A 15173-nucleotide genomic window follows, 5' to 3' on the forward strand; every position below is an offset into this window, starting at 1 on the left:
TCCTCCACTTTATGGTCAAAAAGTTTGAAATAATACCACAAAAGTATATGAGGGTAATTACAGAAGCTGCTATTTGCCAGACAGTACATCCTTTGTTCCTTCTACAGCCATAAAATTTCTCCAGACCTGCTCGGTTTATCCTATAGACAATGTATTTCTTCAGCTGTAACTCTGATGCTCATTATCTCAGTAGATGACTCAACAAAAGAAATTTTCTTTTTAATCAAAGGTTCTCAGCAAGCCACCTGGGGAGTCTTACAGGCCTGCTGCCTGCCCACTCAGCCCCACAGAGTCTCATTATTTTCTGAGCTTCGGCTTAGGCATCACAATTTTTCAAGTTCCCCAAATGATTTTAATGTGCAGTCAAGCCGGAAGCCAGTATAAAGGAACAACTCGTTCCCACACTATAGTGTGTGCACTTAAAGTAGTCAATGAACAGAATTTTGAATACATTTCTTTACACAGCCCATTGGTGTCTCTCAAATTCTATTCCTCTCATCAAAAAATATCTAGAGAAAATAGACCCCTCAGATACAGCTGGTGGGAATATAAAATGGCATATCCACTTTGAAAAACAGTCTGGCAGTTTCCTTAGTTGTTAAATGTAAATTTACCATATGACCTAGCTATTCCATGGTTAGGCATGTGCCCCAAAGAAATGAAAACCTGTGTCTACACAAAGCCTCAGACATGACTGTCCAGAGAATCATTAGTCATAAGAGCCAAAAAACACCCCAATGTTCATGAACAATGAATGGATAAACAAAATGAAATACAATTAAATGGTAGGTTTATACAATGAAATTGAACGTTATTCAGCAATGTTTTAAAAAAATATTAATGTACGCCACAATGTGAAAGACTCTCAAAAACATTGTGCTAAATTAAAGAAGCCAGACACAAAAAAACACATATTGCATGACTCCATTTTCTTGAAATGTCCAGAAGTCAAACCTATGAAGACAGATAATAGATTAGTGCCTGTCTGGGCCAGAGACTGGGAACAAGAACAGACCATAGACTGGGTAATGGAACTTGCTACAGTGATAGAAGTGTTTTAAAACTGCATTGTGTTGATTATGGCACAATTTGGTAAATTTACTAAAAATCATTGAATTTTACACTTAAAACAAGGGAATTTATGGTAATAAGTGACACCTTAGTAAAGTTGTTCAACGAAACCATTCCTAGGCTTATATTTGTCAAAGTGAATAGGGCTGTGTATTAATGAAGCCTGTGATGCATACAGTCCAGTGTAACGGTGCACTTCACCTCCAGGTCCTCCAGTTTCTGCAAGGAAATGATGCAAGACATAGGGTTCTCAAAGTGTGGTCCCTAGAACAGTGACACCAGCATCAGTTGTTAGAAACACGAATCCTCAGTCCACTCCAGATGTACTGACTCAGGAGCTCTGAGGATGGGAATAAGCATCTGTGCTTTCAGAAGCTCTTTGAGTGATTCTGATGCACATTAGCACACGAGAAACATGGCACTCAATCTACTGCCCAGCCTTTCTCCTCTCCCACCTGTAGATTCAAATGTCCATCAATAGGTAAATGGATAAACATCTTTTGGTATATATATATATCAATACTCATACCAATGAAATATTAATCAGCTATAAATACTACTTATATAGGTATCTCATTCCACTGAGTGAAATAAACCAAACATGGAAATTTTATTTATATAAAACATTGAAATGGGCAAAACCAGCCTACAATGAAAGAAAGCAGATTAGTGATTGCCAGGGGATGGGTAGATATTTACTACAAAGGGGCAGAAGGACCTTTTAGGGATGATGGAAACAGTCCATATCTTGATTATGGTGGTGGTTATAGGGGTGTTCATTTGTCAGAACTCACAAAACTATATACCTAAAATGAGTGTGGTTTATTGTACGTAAGTGTATCTCAATAAAATTGATTTTGACAGGGAAAAAACAGCATAAGTGACTCTTCTCCTTCTTAGTTCTCTCTTTCTCTTTGGTTTGACTGCCCAAAGCAAAGCTGGGGATCACTGGGTTCTACTGGTCTTCATGTTAGTGGTCTGGGCCCACCATCTGGGGAAAGGTCTCAGGGTGGCCATCTCTGTCCCGTATCAGCAGTGTAGCTAATGCTTTCTGTCAGGCCTGGGCTCTGGTACACATGCAGACCTCTCTGGTTGGGTGGCCCCAGGTTCAGAAGTGCAGGATGGGGTGGGGAGCAGGGAACCTAGACATGGCTGACCATCAGAACCACAATCTACAAACCCATGTTAGAAATGAAGCAATATTTGATTTCCACCTCTGATTCCCGAATCTGTACTCTCAAGTTAACTCTAAACTCAGACTTCTTCACCCTGATAGCCAGAGCTATGTCTGTTCCATCCTTCACCTCCAGGAGGGAGAGGGGCAGCAAAAGCTGGTTCTGGCACAAGGAGATAGTGCCTTTCCAATATCTGCCTCTCTCTCTCCAGACCTGTGACAAAACCACTTCTGGGGCCTTAGCTTGATGGTGTCTATATGGTAGTACTCCAAGCCACTCTCCCTCACTCCAATCTCTATCCCTCTCTCTCTTTGTGGGATCAATCCCAGGGCCTCATGCATGCTAGGCAAGCACTCTACCCCTGAACTATAACCTCAGCCCTTTCTTCTCTCTCCTATTTTTCTCAAGCTTTTTACTGTCTTTACTGTGTGCTGGAACTTCTCTGAGTTTTGTTCTCCTGGGCTAAACAGCATCCTATCTCCTAGCTCTCAATCCTCTGTCCAAATATGGTCTACTTGACATCTCAAAATTAATCTGTTCAAAATTTAAATCTTGAGGTTTGTTTTTTTTTTAATTCTATAGCCCTTCTCTTCTCTATTGTTTTCGAATCCATTTGTGTGTGGGGGGGACTATAATAGAGTTTCTTAGACTGGGTGATTAATAAACAACAGAAATTTGTTTATCACAGTCTGGAGGCTGTAAGTTCAAGATCAAGGCACAGCAGATTTAGTGTCTGATGAGAGCCTACTGCCTGGTTCACAGATAGCATCTTTTTACTGTGTCCTCAAACCTTGGAAGGGGGAAATAGAAATATCTGTAGGATCCTTTATAAGGACATTGATTCCTCTAAAACCACACCATCACAGGGAAATGAGGATTTAACATATGAATTAGTAGGGGTAGTCATAAAACATCTAGTCTCAGTAAATGGCACCATGTTGGCTCAGGGCAAAACCCTAGAAGACATTGTTTTAAATTCCCCAAACCCAACAAATTCATGGTTCATTCTGTAAGTCTATTTCCAAAATATAGGGGTTTTTTGGGGGGCGGGGAGAGTACCAGGGATTGAAATTGGGCATTCGACCACTGAGCCACACCCCCAGCCCTATTTTGTATTTTATTTAGAGACAGGGTCTCACTGAGTTGCTTAGCACCTCGCTTTTGCTGAGGCTGCCTTTGAATTTGTAATCCTCCTGCTGCAGCCTCCTGCTGCTGGGATTACTGGCATGGGCCACTGTGACTGGCTCCAAAATATATGTTGAACAGACATATACTCTATCTGCAGTCTCCCAGCTACGCTTCCTGCTTCCCCATTGTCCTCGTGATATTTCACACAATAGAGCCGGGTTGGCAAATTTTAAAAAAAAATTCAGGCAGTAAATAACTTAGGCTCTGCAAGCCATCCAGTCTCTGTTGCACCCACTCAAGTCTGTTGTTTTGGAGTGAAAACAGCCATAGACAATACCTAAAGGAATGGGTGTAGCTATGCTCCAATAAAACTTTATTGGCAATCACAAGTGGCTGGCCATATTCAGCCTCAGGACCATGGTTTGCTATGTTCTCTACAATAGAGAGATCCCTGCCTAAAATACTTCATTGACTTCCCACTCCACTTATGAGAAAATCCAAATTTCAGACCACGTACTCTCCCTCCCTTCCTCTTTCCCACTCTGCCACACTGCCCTTTATTTACACATGCTAAGTCCCTTTCCACCCCAGAAGCTTTGCACTTGCTATTTCCTCTGCCTAGAGGTTCTTTCTCCAGGTATCTGCATAGTTTTGTTCTCATCCTCTAGGTGCCTCCCTTCACCCTGTCTTTAAGTAGGCCCTTTCCTCTGTTACTCTCTCCCACCAAACACATCACACTATTTGTTTTTTTTTTCTTTCTTTCTTTCTTTCTTTTTTTTTTTTTGTGTGTGTGTATGTGTGGTGCTGGGGATTGAACCAGGGCCCTGTGCATGCAAGTCAAGCATTCTACCAACTGAGCTCTATCCCCAGCCACACTGTTTGTTTCTTTACAGCTGCTATTGCAGTCTGAAGTCCACCTGTGAATTTATTTATTTGCTGAATTTCTGCATTCCCAACTAGACCTCTGGGAAGGTAGAGCCAGGTCCTGTTTTCACTACACATCCCTCAGGCCTAGAATAAAATACGGAAAAATGATGTATTCTCTTCTTCATTCAGGGATAGTTATCGTGTGCCTGATATGTGACAGACTCCATTCTAGGCTCATGGTTTACCCTCAATAAATATTGATTGAGTGAATAAAGGCAAATGAATAATTGCTACCATTCCCAGATTCTTTCTGTAATTTTCACCATGTGATCGTTTTTTTTCCATATACTTTAGCATTTTTAAAGCAATTCCTTACATCACACATCCCCTTGTAATGTACAGAGGGCTTCTGTGTTAATATTTGAACATAATACTCCATCTAACTATTGGAGACTCTTTTTGAAGTTGCATGACCATTTTGTAGGGTGGGAGTTTCACGTTTTCTTCTTGGCTCATGAAGCCCCTAGAAGCCACGTGAAGACTAGAAAGTCTCTGAGTGTTTGGGGACTGGTTCTCAGTTAACCCAGGAACATTTTACCTTGCAAATAGTAATTTTAATATTCTCCTTTGTTCCTTTCACCAGACTGTGAGGCTCAGAGCCTAGGGTAATACTTTGTGTTCAGTGGGTGTTAATAATTGAGGTTGGCAAACCAACCTCCTCAGACCATCAGGGCAAATGGCATGTCTTTCCCTTAGCACCATCTCCCATTTGGTTGTTCTCATGTGTGTCTTCTCCTTCAGACCTGTTTTTGATGTTTTTTTTTTTTTTATTTTTTTTATTTTTCTTTGTCTTCTCTGGCAAAAAAAAAGACCAAAAAAAAAAATCAACTAATAAATCTAGTCCTCTAAAAAGAAAAGATGATTTTATAAAATGTTTCTGGATAGTGTACAAGAAAACAGGCATGCAGCAGCTTTTCACAAAAACACTGTAATTAAATGCATGTTCCCAATAATATGCTGCTGCATTGAGAGGAAAAACAAGGATATCAGAATAAACAGTGAAAATAAAAGCAGCAGCAAGGGCAGCTTGATGGAGTCAATTGACAACTGATTAGTTGGGGGGGAGGGCCCTGCAGGGGCGGGGAACAGAGAGACCTCACAATCTCTGGTGTGAAGGGACATGGATTTTGAGATCTGTTGTCTCTCTCACTCCTTCCTTCTCTTAATTTCTCCCCCATCGCCCAAGAGGGCAGTTTTGAAGCCCCATTCCAATTGCAGTGAACCCTGGAAACTTTGACCTGCCCAGAGAAGACTACACACCTCCAGTGCTGTGGGAAAATGTCAACAAATTGTAGGATGCTGCTACAGCCTTCTGGCCTCCTTCCCTGCCTGAATCCAGAAAGGCAGGATAAGGAAAGAAGCATTTTTTATAAATCTTAATTCAATTTTAAATTCCCAAAATAAAAGCTGAAATGAAATGCCAAGTGTAAATATGACCTATGGACTGGATGTTTGTGTCCTGTACGCCTCAATTCATATGTTGAAACCCCAAGTCCCAATGTGCATTTAGGTCCTTTACCAGGAGGACTAAAGTCAAATGAGGTCATAAGGGTGGAGCCCTGATAATTGGATTAGTGTTCTTATAAAAAGAAATTGCTTCAGGAGTGCTCTCTTGCTCTCTCACTCTCTCCTTCTGCCATGTGAGGACACAAGGAGAAGAGAGCCCTTACCAGGAAGTAGATGGGCTGGCACCTTCATCTGGGACTTCTAACCTCCAAAACTGTGAGAAAATAAATCTCTGCTATTTAAGCCACCCAGTCTTTTGGCATTTTATTCTGGCAGCTGAAGCCGACTAAAGCATAATCCTTTGCAAATCACTTTATGTTCTTTCACATTCTGTCCTTCAAATATAAGCAACCTTTGAAATGTTTGCCTACTTTACATGTGTTTTCAGTATTTAATCTTCTTTTTAGCTAGGAATTGCTATAATAAAATGGGAAGAAGAAGAAGAAAACACCTAAGCTATCTGTAGTGCTTGTTGAATGCCACATACCATACAAGGCAATGTGTCCATCAATATTCTTACCCACAATATTAAATATTCTCAATTATCCAATATTGAATATTCCCATTCAATATTCTTACCAACCCTGTGAGGAAATGCCACTTTTCTTTCCAAAGATCACACAGCTGTGGGAGAGTTCTAGCATATGAATTCAAATGTGTCTGACTCCAAAATATAAGCGCTTTCTTCTTTAAATTATTTATCCTTAAATCTAAACTACAGGGCTGGGGTCAGTGGTTGAGAGCTTGCCTAGCATGTGTGAGGCACTGGGTTCGATTCTCAGAACCACATATAAATAAATATGACAACTAAAAAAACTAAAAAAAAATCTAAACTACAAAAGTTGAAAGTTTGGTACCAAAATTAGGAGGATAGTAGGACTGTGGGTCTATCCAATTGTGAAAAACCAATATTTAAAAGTGAAAAGAAAGCCTATTGTTTTTAAAGGCCCCTAGACCCTCAGTCCAAAGGCTATAAAAAAGAAAGACATCACTGTATCTGAGTACCTGGGTTTGGAGCATCCCTAGTTTGGCACTACCTAGACATGGACCCGCACTAATATAAGAACAGAGACCCACATCTTCCTATTCTTACATTTTAGCATATAGAGCCAATATGAGGACAATCGGTTTTGGAAAATCACCTCAGTTCCTATGGTTGTGAGGCTGACATATGCTCCAGCAGGCCATGCCAAAACTTTCTCAGTTTTCCCCAAACCTGCAAGTTGGCTCATAAAGTCTCTTACCCTTGATGACACATGTTAGGTGTTGTCAGGGGTGTGTCATTACTTTCCATCAAGATGAGAAAGACACAATGAGAATATGAAAGTCATGTCTTGTGGAATACCAGCTCCACTCCGGGAAGATGCTTATGGACAGACAGGGACTTTGAGATCTCAGCTTTCCACTCTTCTCATGCAAGCAGAGTCTCACCTCTATTTTATACAGAAAAAAAGAGAAGGCTCATTTGCATACCTGGATTTGCTGCTCTGCATCTAGTGCTCCATGAAAGAATCAATCCTTCCGTCAAGCAACACATTTCTGAGCCCGTCGCTAAATAGTGTTCCAGGAGGACTGGAAAAATAGAAACAAGAATCTCTGAAAGTGGAGACTTGAGTGCCTTCATGCCCAATCATTAAGGATCTGGGTGGGACCCAGCACTGTGATAGTCCATAGACCATGATCACAAAGATAGGTGTGATGATGGGCTGAAGTCCCACCCCAAATAAGGTGGCATTCTGAAATATGAGGGGTTAGGACTTTAACAATATGAACTTGGAGTGAAGGATAGAGGACACAGTTCAAGCCAAAGCATGTGGGTAATTGGGAGTTTAATCCTGTCTGTGCCAATCCCTCCTGTAGCTTCGGCGTATGACATCTGAATGAGAGTTGCCAAGGGAACAGGAAGATAAGGTCGCTGTCTTTGAAGAACTAAAAATTGTGCCTAGGCCCATAGTAGGTGAAGGTGGTATCAAGTTCCACGTGGTCTCAAGCCTGGGACCACAGACTCTGTAGGTCATCCAAGTAATGGCAAATCCTATGCCAGGACAAAGCTAGAGTCTCACCTGAAGACCCAGGAAGATAATGAACAGATTGAGGAAGGAGTCCACGCAGTTTGGGGTACACTAAAATAGTACAATGCTTAGATTCTTAAAGGTGCTTAGAGTTTTTTCTGCAAATCTGCTTTCCAACTATGTTATCATTCTCTAAGCTGTTTTGATGACCTAAGTCCTGAATTGATTACTGAGCGTGACGCATTGGCATTTCTCCCCAGTAGCGCCTTGTGGGAGTGAACATTCAGAGCTTCCAGGAAACAACAAAACAGAATTGCAATCTGGGGAGAACTGGGCTCACATACAATGATTGATAGAGCAAGGGGATGTTTCCTTGGCGTGGCAACAAGGATAAAGCAGAAAAAAACAAGAATTAGTGGTAATAGAGTGATAAACAGGACAAGCAAGAGGAGCTACCATGAAGTAGCTATGTAGAAAACAATGTCAAAGGTACTCCCAGAAACTGTGTGGCCCTCCTCTCCCTTCCCAAGCTGGAGCTTCATGAACTCTGGAAACTCAGGCTTCCTCCAACTTTTTAAGTCTGTGCTCCTGTTGGGCACATTCTATCCTCTCAGAGCTGCCACTCTCAGTAAGTCCCAACCAGCTGGTCTTCACAGCATTAAGCCCACCGCTTCCTTGCTATATCATTTAATTGCTGGGAAAATCAAAAGAAATATTGACTTCTATCATTTTATTTTTAAAATGGATTGATAGATAGCCAATTGTTAAATATTTATTCAGGATAATGTGATGTACAAATACTCGTTTCATCCAGCAAAGGATGAAAGAAGCATTCACTCAACAAATATTGAGCCTGTTATCTTGGGCACTGGGAATGCAGGTTGAGCAAGATGGAGCCCAGGTCTGAGGGACATAAAAACCAGGAATGAAGGGATAAAGAGGCAGCTGCTACCAGAGACATAGGTACAGGGAACCCAGAAGGGGAACTCAGTATGGGCCAGAAGGTTAGAGAAAGTGGAGGGTCCCAGAGGTGATGCTGAGACTCCAGAGGCATTAATTAGATCGTGAGTAAACCGACTTTTTCTCTCAAGGTCAAGGTCACAAATATTTTTGACTTGGCAGGTGTGTTGTCTCTTTTGCAACTACTCAACTGTGCCTTGTAGCATACACAGTGCAGCTGCCAACAACATCTAAACACATCAAAATGACTGTTTCAATTAGATGTTATATATGGACACTAAAAGTTGTATTTCATTTTAATGCTCCCACAAAGTATTATTATTATTTTGATTTTTCTTAACCATTTAAAATGTGAAAATCATTCTTAGCTTGTAGGCCATTCCAAAGCAGAGAGTTGGCCATACAGGGCCTGAGATTTGTTGACCCCTGATCTAGATGAAGAAGTAGGCAAAGTACAACCCACAGAAGAAACAGCACCTGGGAGAGTCACACAGGCACATGCAAGAACGACAAGCATATAAGAAGACTGGTCATTTAAAAGATAAAATCATGATTTCCATGTAACTATAAACAAACACATGTCAATGACTTTAATTCATTAATGAAGGAGAGAACTAGAAAAATGTTATAACCAGTTCAAAGGAGAGTATTTTCAAAACATATATATACAGGCTATCAGAAAGGCTGAAATCAGTTGGCTGATAGCAACATGACAATAATCAATAGTATCCTTACAGGATCTAATTTACATTTCCATGAGGAATCATTTTCATTACTATCAATATTTTAAGACTTCTAGAGTTGTAAAATAGCTCAAAGTCAATGAAAGACATATGTAAACAGGATGGATATACCACATAGGATATCCAGGCACCTTTCTGCCCATTTCAAAGATTTTTAACATTTTTCTGCCACAGTTCCTTGTGATCAAAAGGAAAGAGTCAGTTCACTACATATGATGGGCCCCAACAACTTGGTTTTTTCTACCTATTCCGCCCCTGTTTCCTTGCTGTGTTAGTTCATCTCAGGGGAAACATTGAAAAAGAAACATTGAAACCAGGCATGGTGGTGTGCACCTCTAATCTTAGCAGCTCAGGAGGCTGAGGCAGGAGGAGCACGAGTTCAAAGCCAGTCTTAGCAAGGGCGAGGTGCTGAGCAACTCAGTGAGACCCTGTCTCTAAATAAAATACAAAATAGGGCTGGGGATGTGGCTCAGTGGCCAAGTGCTTCTAAATTCAATCCCCAGTACTACCCCCACCCCACCCCCCCAAAAAAAACCAAACAAAAAAAGCAAACATTGATATCCATGTGGATATTGGGAAAGGGTGAGTTACTTCTTTGTGCTTCAGGTTTCTCATCTATAAATGAGAATAATTCAGCACCTAACTCACAAGGTTGAGGTGGGGAGTAAATTATTCAATAAGCCTCATTCTCCTACAAAATATTTTCTTGGATTCTCTGAAAACTTCAAGTGTTCCAGAATGATCCCATACCACAAAGCCACCACACCAAAGAACAAAATAAAAGAAACACAGCTATCCACATGGGCTGTTAAAGCAGGGAAGATGAAGGGTGGCTATGGACTGATGTGTATCTTTAATCGAGTTACTTAACTCTCTAGATTTTGGTTTTCTTATCTTGCGGACAAAGGGTTACTTATCTCTCAAGTCCTCAAGGGGTGTCACACTCTATATGCCTGTACTACCAATTTTTGCATAGAAATGAAACAGGTTTTACCCATATATCNCGCCAAATAATCTGGTGGACTTGAGTCCCCTGCTATCCTGCTATCTCTTAAATGCCCTGCCAATTTCATCTGCCTCAGTCTCTTTAACTAGGGTGCCCCAAGGGAGATTCTGAGGTGAGCCTTCAAGGGTAACCTTGGGCCAAGCCACTTCAGGCTGCATAGTTCTTCCTATCTTCCTCCTTAGAGAAGAAACAGGGAAGGTTATAAGAGAAAACACAGGGCAAATCCACCTGGGGTTCTCTGCAGTTTCATGTGTCACTCTGAGATAGTAGAAAACCGGTGATACCAGGCCCATCAAAAAGGGTTTGGCACTTCCTCACTGCCTGAGGACTTCTCAGGCAAACCACACCCATCTGTCCTCTCAGTGTTGGCAGCTGGTGTCAGCCTCATTAAGCACCGGGATCTTCACTGGGCTCTCAAATCCTATTAAAGCCTGACGAGCTGTTTGGAGGCTTCTGGGAGAATGAGTAATCCCCCACACATCCTGTAAGGACTTGCAAGGCTCACCATGTCCAGTGCAGACTTCTGGAGTCTGGGCAAGTCTTGTTAGGGGCAGCTTCTCCACCTCAGATAGGTGGCCCCCAAGAAGGAAAGACAGGCAAGGCCACAGTCGGAGCAGAGTCATTAGCAGCTCTGGTGGAGATGAGGCAGCACCAAGGACTTTCTTCCCAGGCTGCCTTCCGAGGAAATACCTTGTCCTAAGGAAGAGATGAACCGTTCTCTCACAAGTCACTGTAGTTCAGCTGAAGGCACTGAACTGCCTGTTTACAGTCAATGACATTTGATAGGTAAATTGTACCTGACAGAAGTTCCCAGTCTTGAAAGTTCTAGGAGCTGGGATTTGAGTCTTGCTCCTGCCCTTCAGCCTGTCCTCTACTTCTGAGAGGAGAGAGAGCAAGCAAGAACAAGAGAGTGAGAGAGGAGAGATCTCGAAAGATACTAAAAGATTGTAGGCTTTCAGTTGGTTTTTGGTTTCATATGTCTTTGCACTGTCTGGTTTTGGTAAATGAGCACACATGATTGTTCAGGAAATGCAGTAAAGCCATTTTCATTTTGACAAAGACAAGTGAAAGATGCCAAGACTTTAAGAAGACCTATGCTGAGAGACCACTTCTTCCTTCACTGATAGAATGACCTTTCTGTTCCATGGCCAAATTCTTTTTTTTGGAACTATCTCCTGTCTGGCAACTCTCCATCCCTAACCCTAATCCCAATAGGCGAATAGTTAAGCCTTTCTGAAATGGAGTTAAGTATCCCAAGATATGGCATCAGTCTATAGGAAAACAGCCTGCAGGACCACTGATTCATCATGACTTGAAGGCAACTTTTGAAATTTAAACCATGTTGTCACTGGATTTTCATTATAAAACTGGAGATACACTTATAGGAGTGTATAAGATACACTCAAGATAAGAAAAAAAAATCACTCAAGAATGCAGCAACATCATATATTTTTAAAATGAATAAAAACAGTTTGTGGAACTGCAATGTTTGAAATAAGATTAAAACATATAAATATTCAGTGCCTACATTTTTATGCTTTGTACTCTAAAAGTCTGAAGGAAAATTCATGGTATTGGACTACTCAACAGATGCAAACCCATCAACTGAACAAACTGAAAAGTTTCTCAATTTCACTCAGATCCTGCTGAAGTTTCTACCTAAAAATCAAATATTGACCTTTCACCTCCTAATGCCTGGTGCTTTGTGGAATTTTTAGTTTGTCAAATACTGACTATAAAGTTTCCTTGTACTTACTTAGTCTTGAAATGGAGAAGCCATGGCTCAGGAGTTTGCTTTCTTGGATGTCAGACATAAGCAGATTGGCTTGACCTGCAGGGAAAGCAATACAGTGACATCAATTTAAAATATAGCAATAAATAAAACAACACAAATTATCAAGGGAGAGCCATTGACAACACCTCTGAAAAACTTTCAAGGTATAAAACATTAGTGTTTGGGGAAAGTTTGTCAAATGTATTCCCTGATGTGTAAATATTGTATAAAAATTAGTATCTCGTTTTGGCTCAGCTCACAACCATTATTCTTCCAAGAGGTGTTCTCCATGAATTTCTAGGAATCCCAAATACATCTTTTTCAAGGAACCAATAAAATGACCCACTGAAACTGCACAGGTTTTCTTTACATTGATACTTTAGTTTCCTGACATGCTATTATAATTTAAAACTCTTAACTTCACTTCTATTCTATAAACCTTGTTTATAGGAGAATGGAATTCCAAACTACATGGGTTTCCAAACCAGCTAGACCTGCAATTCCAACAATGGTTGTATTTGGAGAATCACAAGGTAAACAAAATGTGTGAGACTTTTAAGGTGATCCCAAGCCAGTTAGAACTGAACCGAGCCTTGAGGACCCTAATAATAGTACCTCACCTGGCCCTATTGAAGTGGATTGGGGTGGGATTGAGGTCCCTCATATCTAAGAAACAAGCCCCTCTAATTCAGCACATTCATAGCTAGAAAGTACCAAGCTGTTTAAAAATTACTGCTGAAACATGAGCCAATAAATAAATAAATAAATAAAACAGAATGACATATCTCTGCATTTTCCCCTGGCATTAAAAGTGGTTTTAGAGAAAACAAGAACATTTGCCATAAAAATTCAGTTCTATTTCCCTCTGCATACAGGGTGTGTAGTCAAAATCTAAGGTGAGTAACTTCACAAATCACCTTTTTGGCAGGTTTTGGAATACCTCTCATGTTCTTTCCTACCCTTAGGTGCCTCGGGGAGAACATTTTCTACTTAAATTGACTCTCACTTTCAGGTGTGTCTTTACACGCCCTGTTTGCTGCCTGCACACCTCTCGACAGAGACTCAAATCCTGGTAAGTCTTACCTGGTTTCCCTGATAAGTTGGCATTTTATGGATAAGTGAAGTTATCAGCAAGTTCTGAATTTTTAGTTATATGGGAAAGCAGCATTGAGTAAAAACTAGCATATAATATAGCAGAGCATTAATTATAATTATTACATTTACAGACTAATCAGATGATACACAAGATTATTGCTGTATAAAACAGTGTCCATGGGAAAACTGATGCTTAGTGTATAGTGAAGAGCCCCCAATGATGGAGTCTTTCTACATCTTAAGGAAGCTCCAAGTGATGTTCGTAGTGTTGAAATCACAAGTTTTACTTGTGCATTTGGTGACTATTTATTGTCAACATGGAGAAACAACTTGCAAAATTTAGAAAAAGTGTAAATTCTTTAGAACTACCCATACTTTCTGGATATTTTGTTAATATCCTAGATATGAATAAATATTAAATTTTAAGGAAAACTTAGTATCTGCTCTGATTGAAACAAAAGTAAAATTCATAGCTCTGCATTCTGCATTCCTCCCTGTGATGCAATTTAGGGGGAAAACGTTGAAATAGCTAATGATTCCATAAGTAATATGAAAAAAATGTCATACAAATAATGGAAAGGGTTAAACACAAGATTTCTATGACAACTCTAGCTTATTTGTGTTAGAAAATGTTTTAAAGACTAATCAATTTATTATAATCAGGCCCTCTGTTGCATATTACTGCATCATTTGCAGAAGAACTGAGCAGTAGTAGAAGCAGTGTGGGATGTGCTTTTCCCATAGAGAAGGCTTTATCAAACACTGCTTCCACCTGTGGGCCTATGGCTCTGCAGTTGGGCATTACCTGGCTTCATCTGTTTCATACAAACTATCTCCAAAAGCAGAGGAAACTCTTTGATAAGGTGTGGACAGGATGGTCTTCAAGCAAGGGCTATTAAGGCAATGTTAGTGGATAGTAAGTTAACTAATTAGCAATGTTAAAAAGTTCATTATTGTCAGTTTAATATATTTTGCTGTTGGTTTGTTTTTTGGGGGGGTTTTGTTTTTTTGTTTGTTTTTTGCAGTACTTAATAAGTTTTCAGATTCGTGTCACCTAGCAGCATTCATTAAACAATTACCCAAATGCATCCTGTGCCTTTGGAAATACATTTACACATTTTTCATCCAAAGAAAGCATAGCTTTGTTTCTTAATACCAATCACTTTACATGTATTATTCAAACCCACCAAAAAATTGAGCCAGGAAAAAAAAAAAAAAGAAAGTCATATAACCCTTGTGAGGCTTCACAAATGTCAGCTTTGGTAAAACAACAAGAAAAGCAGCACCAATTAAATGTAAACTTGATAAAGAAAGGTATGGAGGGGACAGACATCACAACTTCTGAAATTGTGCTACACATGCAGCTATGGGTTTTATGAAATTTGGGTGGGTGATTTCAGATAAAAGAACTTGTAGAAGTTGACTTACTGTAACTTTATCTATTTGGAGGCTTAACTCACCTAAAATGGAAAATAGAAAACTGGATAAATACTAAAAATGACCAATTTTAAGGATGGAATGATAAACATCATGACTGGGGGCAGTGAAGCCACTTGCAGTGTTTCTCAAGCTCAGTACTCTTGATATTTTGTGTTGAATGATTCTTTGCTGTGAGGACAAGGACTGTCCTATGCATTGTGGAGTATTTATTGAGCAGAATCTCTGGCCTCTAGCCAGTACATGCCAAGAGCATCCCCCTTTCCTATATAGCCAAATATGTCTGCAGACATCGCCAGCCAGTCTCTGCATACCCCAACACCAGAGGGTGGACCTGCA

General features: G+C 40.3%; 1 protein-coding gene across 2 annotated transcripts in view; it reads left to right on the top strand.

The window, feature by feature from the left end:
- Positions 1-13296: 13296 nt before the first annotated feature.
- Lamb4 (laminin subunit beta 4) overlaps positions 13297-15173 on the top strand; it is a 101575-nt gene continuing 99698 nt past the window's right edge. Inside the window, exon 1 of one of the 2 annotated variants that reach the window (XM_048786097.1) lies at positions 13297-13374. The gene's annotated coding sequence lies outside the window, so the exon portion shown is untranslated. The remainder of the gene's footprint in view (positions 13375-15173) is intronic. The other variant, XM_048786098.1, reaches the window with a different exon arrangement.

This window comes from Marmota marmota, unplaced genomic scaffold (genome assembly GCF_001458135.2).
Source record: "Marmota marmota marmota unplaced genomic scaffold, marMar, whole genome shotgun sequence".
In the NCBI taxonomy this organism is placed as follows: domain Eukaryota; kingdom Metazoa; phylum Chordata; class Mammalia; order Rodentia; family Sciuridae; genus Marmota; species Marmota marmota.